A 7,719-nucleotide genomic window follows, 5' to 3' on the forward strand; every position below is an offset into this window, starting at 1 on the left:
TTTGTACAAAACCATGAAAACAGTTTTTGATTATTTTTACCAAAATTGTGTATCTTAGTTTTAATCAACGCGGTCCGGTGGCGGAAGCGACTGCGGCGACGGCCTGCAAACGGCAGGAGCGGGGTTCAAATCCCATCCAAGACAGCCTCCCCGTACGTAAGGCTGACTACTTTACTACGGGTAAAATGAAGTCACAGAAAGCCAGAAATAGCAGGCCGAGACCTCTCGAGGTTGTAGTGCCCAGAAAGAAGAAGAAGTTTCAATCAACGATTCAGAAAATATTGAATAACAAACTATAGACAAATTCACAAAATGTAAGAATTGGAACGTTTGATTCTAACATGTTTGGATAGAACAACCCAATTCAGCTATTGCGTTAATTTTGCATCATCTATCTTCCACCAAATCCATTTCATTATGCTAAGATTATTATAACCGTTTCAACTAAACCAATCAACAGCAATCATAAAATATTTCGTTTCAGACTCCTCAGGCACCACAGGAAATCTCATGTGTTTGACACAGAACGAACGAAAAAATACTTCCGGCGAAGCACAACAAGTAAGAATGGGAAGTGATCTCTCAAAGCTTGTACCAAGGATTTTACATTTTATGCTACCGGTTTTCAGCTCCATACCTGTTTCTTATCACATCTCACTCGTGCTCCATCATCATCAAAATGTTCATGCGAACCGTGGCAGGAGCACCGCACACATGTCACCTGAATCGTCGTTTGGTGGATTATACGCCTTTCATGCCTCGTCCGACAGTTGTTGCTTCGGGCTAATACGGTGATGATTTTTGTTTGATGGATGAATGAATCGATCCGTGTACCTACACGGAACGCAGACCTAGCGCAGTGCCGATCGCAGTTCCTTACCTCAATGTTGGTTTGCTTTCCGTCGCCGTGCGTTTAATCAAATCTGAATTAATTCCTGATAAGCTGCGTTTCCTTCACAAATTCTGTAGGCTGACACTTCCATCAAAGCGGACGCGAACACACGACGAACGATAAACGGAATAGAATACCGGCTCACCCACGATTCAACTCTTAACTCATCAGCGGTAGATTGTCGCCCGGTCGCTACAGACGCTGCCAGCAGTGGCTTCGTGATGCAATAGACGGCAGATTTGTGTATGCTTCTACAGCCTGCTCTAACTCGCCGTAGCTTCCTTTTCGTTGTCTTGGGTCGACGTCTTGAAAACACACGCTCTCGCGGGAGCGCGGAATTGGCGATAATATCGAAATCATATTTAAATTCTTCTCCCTGCGGCTTATCCCCGCTCATGTCAACCGCTACCAGAACCACCGACATAGACGGAAGGAGCGATAGAACTGAACACAAGCCGACAATCGGTGACAGCAACTGGGTCTGGCTTACCGAGATAAAGTGTTCTTCAATGTGTAAACTTGCCGAGAGTACGACCACTTAGATGGTCGTCGGAGCAAGGAAGAAAAAAAATGTTTGAAAAGATACGGCCGAATCAATCCACAGTGATCGGCCTCTGTTCTGGAGAGTGGAAAGACCACACCGTGGTGTCACTTGGGGGACAATTGGCTGACTGAATGGTTAGATGACTGAGCCGGAAGATGCCACCAGTGTTCTTGGACAGTCAAATATCTGGAATTTACGAGACCACCTAATAAATATTAAATGTTTAAAAACCGTAGCCACATCATCACTCATTCTTCGTCCCACTCATTTCCAACCGGGAAGCATTGGTGGCGTGTTGGATGGTGGCTGGTGGTGAAGGTTTTGTTTGTTTTCCGTTTCATAGACCTCCTGTTTCTTGAATACTGTACATGCGCTTGCTTCTATTGATTGTAAAAAGATTATACCACGATGTTTCAATGTGATAAGGATAAATTAATTCATTCATTTCGTTCATTTTCTATCTAGTTTAGCGGTAGTCCGAGAGCATACTGGTGTTCAACATAGTTATTTGAAAATATAATACATTGGATATGAAATACATATACATTAAGTAAGGGTCTTTCCATAACGATTGAAGGGGCTCTTTTCCAAACTCTGGTATCTAGTTTATTTAGTCGAACCAAGCGATGTACCAAAATTATCGTGCTAATAGTTTTGGACAAAAAAATCACGCCATTGTCAAGGCATCAACTCTAATCTGAACCGTCTTTGCCCCAGCCAGGTAAGCTTAGCAAGGTGAGCGGGATAACTCTGGTAAGATCTTATATTTAAAAGCTTATACAACAGTTTGAACGTGAGCTAATGTGCTGTGATATTTACTGTACATCATAGAACAATATCTATTTATCATGCGACGTTCAGTACGCATACTTAAGAAATCCGACAAAAGGCACAACAAAACTCTCCAAGGAAAACAGGTTACGCACTATTTCGTTACGCCTGGACAAACAACTAATTGAACCACACTCGGCTACAAATCGCTTAAGATCCAAACGACGGCCCTCAACCGAACATTTCAAAGCGGCGCGTTCCACCCGTTTAAACATCCCAATGCAAATTAATCCCACGAGGCTCGTAACTACGATGCTCTTCACACCAACGCTTGGTTCTGTGTAGATGTCAGGGAAACGATTTGCGCCGCTGTCAAAATGTTTTCCTCTGCCATTCTGAACAAGAGATTTAGTTTACCGATTCTCTTTCCTACCAAAATGTACATCGACAACCTTCGGTGCCATCGGATAGGCTAGCAGCCACAAGAGAAACAGGAGAAGAATAAGGAAAGTTATGATCGATTTCTTCACAGGTTTCTTTTTTCCTATCAATCGGACGCCAGGAGAGAATATGATTGATTGAAAACTAATTATCTTTTATTATTCATTAAGATTTACTAGGAGATTTGAAGTTCCTTTTTTATGCTTTCGTATTCGTAGTTGTTGCTTTGTTTTTTTTGTTTCTTTTTCTTTCTCACGCACACACACACACATTCGGCCTTTAGTTCAGAGTCGAGAATTTTTCGAAGCAATCCATATCCTTGCTCTGATGAGTAAATGATAAAAAATACATTCTTAAATTGGCTTGATTTCTTTTAAATGAGTTTTTATTTTTATCGCTCTGAACTTACACTGAAAAAAAAAACTAGACACGCGGGTTGTTATCCTGACCATCTTATTCGTGGCCGTTAATAGCTTCTGTAAATACCGTGTAACAAATCGATTATGCTTATAATTTGTTTTAATTCTATCGGTGAAAAATATGATTTTTAAAAAGCGTTTGCAAATGCATTGCAAATGGCAAGTCGGAGAAGAATATCAAAACCAACTCTCTATGTATAATTTTCTACTCGATTGAGGACCTCACCATCCTTCAGCCCAGAAGTCTTTGATCTTCTTACACCGTTTTTTTTAGGGGGGCGCGACCCAGACAAGATTGTGAGCTAGAACGGGCTCGTCATCTACTAGTTCGTTTCAGAAGTTAAATTCATGGAATCGCATCGACAAAAAGAATTTCAGCAATGCTACTGCCCAAATAAATCTGAATGTCCAACGTTTTTGAACTACTCATCATCAACACATGGTCAGCCATCAGCTTTAAGTCGCATCTGCACACACTGACTGGTTTTCAGTAAAATTGTTTGAGTTACGTTCGTTTGTATCAGCTGACAGCAGTCATCCTAATAGGGGCCGTCACTGGCCATTTGGTGGCGGCGGCGACGGCGACTGCGGCTGCCACTGCGTCCTGTCGTGCCAAACTCAGTGCTTTAACTGGACGGATCCCGGGAGAGTATGTAGGGAGTCTGCATCGGAATGACGCTGCAGGAAATGTTTCTGTAGCTCTGAACCCTGCTGTTTCGGTCCGGTTCATCCTCGTCTCGGTTCTTGTCAGTGCCGGTCACAGTCGGTGCTTACAAACATCGAATGGAAGGCTTTTCATCGCCGATACCTCTGCCGTCAGCACAGCCACCACAACCAGACATCGTCGCTTTAAACGCGAAACGATTCGATGAGCATGCAGGAACTTCTCGTTGATTGTCGCTACTTCTGCTGCTGCTGCTGCTGTTAGACGACGATAGTGCTCGTTGAATATCCAGTTTATTTTCTACTACCTCGTTTTCTGCCCAGTCATTTCAAATTAGCCACCTCACGCAGCGCTGTGAAGATATTGGAAACCGAACCAACAACAGCAGCAGGAGTAAATGCGGCGGCAGTTAGTTTTCATATCGCGATCATGTTGAGAAGCTTCATATTTAAATAACAAACCAACCAATCAGGCTGTACACATTTGGTCGTGTGTTTGTTTCATTTCACAGCTCGACGTCTGCAACTTCGCCGTCTGCTAACGGCAATTCATGCCTTAAGTTTGTTTTATTTTGCCCTTGACAGTTGATTCCATTTCGTTTCGTTGAAACTATTCCGAACGTAGGAAATTAAACAGAGACCACCTTCTTCACGAAAGCAAAAGGCAGAGACGATCATCCCACAAGAAATACAGTTTCTATCAGATATAGCTTATCTTAATTACGAATGATTTGCATTTTCCTAGTACCCTCTTCGCGCCCAGTACTTTGGATCGAGATCTTTGGGTGATGTCGTTTGCCACTCACTTTGCACGGTTTTTCTGACGAAGTTTTTAAGCTAAGTTATAATCACGCTAAGTTATCACGAACACAAAAATGGTAAGGTGAAATTATGACGTGTATGAATGTTAAAGAATCGTGTACTCGAAATGATGATACGTAAATATACATTTATACATTTAATACAAGATGTATGTTCCAAACGAAAACTAAAACAACTCTTTGATGTCGTGATGTAGAACCTTGTTTTACATTGACATCTTGGCGCTTGATATTGTCGGCGCCTTTCAGTTTGAACTATTGTTGAGTAGGACGATGATATGAGAACATTTCTTGGACGCCTGAGTTGTGGGTTTAATAAGAGTTTAAGTAGTTATTGTAATTTAAAAGTGATGCATTGGAATATTCACAAATGAAATTCCTCTCAGCGATCATCGAACACAGCGGTTCTCAGCAGTGGCATTTATGGAAAAAAGATTATGCGTCGTGGTACAAGCTAAATTATTTTTATGAACTATTGAGTTTTTAGCAATTTTTAAGCAATTGATTTTAAGAATTTTTCAATACTCTATTATCAACATTATGAAGCAAGCATATAAGGGTTTGTGAATCTTCAGCTACCAAGGACCTAATAAATGATGGAAACAGCTAAAATGATCATATCAGGGAGACGTATACCGATTTCCACTAACGACATGTTTAGTCAACTGCATCCAAGGAGGAATGGACGTGGAGACTTTTTTCACGCTATGCAAGTGTGTATAAGCTTGTCACCTATTCGACATACAGAGCCCCAGCATTGCCACCAACGATTTCTTTTAGCTACAAAGGATCTCTGTCCAGCAAAACACAACCGTTAAAAAAAATAAGAAAGTTCTCTGAATCGTTGACACAATCTAGCATCGCTACTGTTATTGATTTAGCTTCAATCAATATCTTCATTGATTTTGAGCTTAAATGATAAGAATGTGCGGTCTTCGGTCTTTGGTCGGTCCTCCGGTGGTTGTGCTTGTTTGATATATCGTCATGTAATTTCAACGTTTCGTTCTTCAATGCATCCGTGAAGGCTTGGCCAAACAGCCCTACTTATTGTATCGACTATGGTTACGAACAATATCCCAATGTTGAATTGGATCCGGTCTAGTAGGATTTTGTAAGATCTCTTCATTTTCCGTTATTGCTGTTAATGCCAGCCCTCCCCAATCAAGCGTGCTGTTTTCTTTTGCTATGAAACACCATCAGTCAACTGGGGCAATACTTTCGACGTAAGTTTTCTTTTCACTTTTATAATTTCAATCTCAAAACTTAGAACATGTATCCCGAATGCATCGGAAAACGTTGAGAATTATGCACACATACGACTTTCACATACCCAAACACACACATATACTTACACGCTCACGTAGCACCGAGTGGGATACAATAAGAAAGCAACAGAGAAACGGACAATTCTTTCCGACCAACAAACGCATTCGCCACTACGGAAGATACAGCAAAACTAGTGGAATCATTAATCATGTGAAGTGAAGCTGATACATTTTTATTCTCTTTCAGTATTACTAATGTAATGTGTTTTTAAAAACGTTCCTAGCACGCACAACATTTCAACATACGGATTTCTTTTGGCCCATAGGTTCTATCGCATACTTCCTTTTCTTTCTTTCCATATAATCCTAGCTCTTGTCAATCATTCGTTCGGATAAATCTTTTTAAAACACCGCCTGTGGTGTGGTCGATTGTTTGAAATATGCATCTCGGTATGTGTAATATACAAAAAAAGGTTGTTTCACGACAAATAAAGTCAATTTCTTCTTTCCTTAAAGGCGGATTAATATTCTTAAGAAACTTCATTCAACCATTTTTGTTATGATCTTTTAACACTTTGCTTCTACCTCATTAGAAGTCAAGAATGTATTTATTATTGCTGTACACGAATAAAGATAATGCAATCACACGGCAGGACCGAGGTTCAAATCCCATCGAGATCACCTCCCCATATGGCAGGGCTGTCTTCTTTGCTTACGGGTAAAATCAAGTCACAGGAGCCAGAAATGCCAGGCCGAGACCTTTAGAGGTTGTAGTACCAAGCGAACGAATAAATATATGTATGTGTACCAAATCTAAGAATGATAGGTTTTATGGAAACTAACATACGTTTAGAGAGCACCGTTAGATGAATGCTATACAGGGCTGTCACGCGACAGGGTTGGGTAAAAATCTCATCTGGAACGTTCCCATGGCCGGAACGAAGGCGCAACACTTTAGTAACGATTTTTTTAATTTTAATCACACATTTAACATACATATTTTTGCGGCAGATTTCTGTGAATTGCGGCAATCCTTTGCTATACATTCGAAATCTCCAAGTCTTTCTTCTCGGCACCTGTATACGTGTTACCACTAGTAAATAGACAAGTGTTTTATCTTAAACTCTCATTAGTACTACGTAATGTACAAACTGCTCTTAACCAAACGAACGCTTTATCTATATCTTCATCATCCAGAAGCACAATGAGTCCATCAAACCATTGAGGCACAGCTTGATTGTTCAATTCAAATACGTACATTCATGAGACGCCCGTTTAAATCCATTAACATTGCTGATTAACAAGGTAAACTATTTGAATTACGAGCTAGCCTCCACATTATACAGCCATTCGCTCCGCGGTCCGATTGAGATATGATTGAAAAAGAATCCGATTCTTAGTTTAACACGAAGCAAAAATGTAAAAACTGTTGAGTCATCATCACAAAATGATGCTCCGCTCAAGTTCTCGCGCCTGAACTCATAATTGGAATTTACTACATCTCAGATCTACGCAGCTTCCTGATCATGTGGATATCGTTGTTGAGGTCTAGAGCGATCTAGTAGGACGATCCAAAAAGAAATTACATCGTATCTGCCAGCTATTGCTGTCATCCTTAGGGATAGTGGTAGAAGCGACAACGGCGTCGGTCTTCATACGGTTGGACCGGGGCTCAAATCCCATCCGGACCGTACTGCCGTAGCGATCAACTGCCGTAGTGAGGACTGAGCTACCTGGTGAGGTATTATTAGGTCTAGTAAGCCAGAAATGGCTGGCATAACCTTCTTAAAATTTTTTAAGGTCGTAAGGCAAAGGAGTGAGAGTTTTTTTTTTCAAATTAAGTACAAGTATGAGGAATATAGTAATATAAGGAATATAAGGAGTATTAAATACTTTGCTTGCT

The 7,719-nt window shown here is 40.8% G+C and overlaps 1 long non-coding RNA gene across 1 annotated transcript; it reads left to right on the forward strand.

Moving 5' to 3' along the window:
- The first annotated feature begins 494 nt into the window (after positions 1-494).
- LOC118507775 lies at positions 495-1,353 on the forward strand. Its single transcript, XR_004905710.1, has 3 exons — positions 495-561; positions 630-886; positions 970-1,353. It is a non-coding gene; the product is annotated as an uncharacterized LOC118507775 (long non-coding RNA).
- Positions 1,354-7,719: the final 6,366 nt, after the last annotated feature.

Source organism: Anopheles stephensi, chromosome 2 (assembly GCF_013141755.1).
Source record: "Anopheles stephensi strain Indian chromosome 2, UCI_ANSTEP_V1.0, whole genome shotgun sequence".
Lineage (NCBI taxonomy): Eukaryota > Metazoa > Arthropoda > Insecta > Diptera > Culicidae > Anopheles > Anopheles stephensi.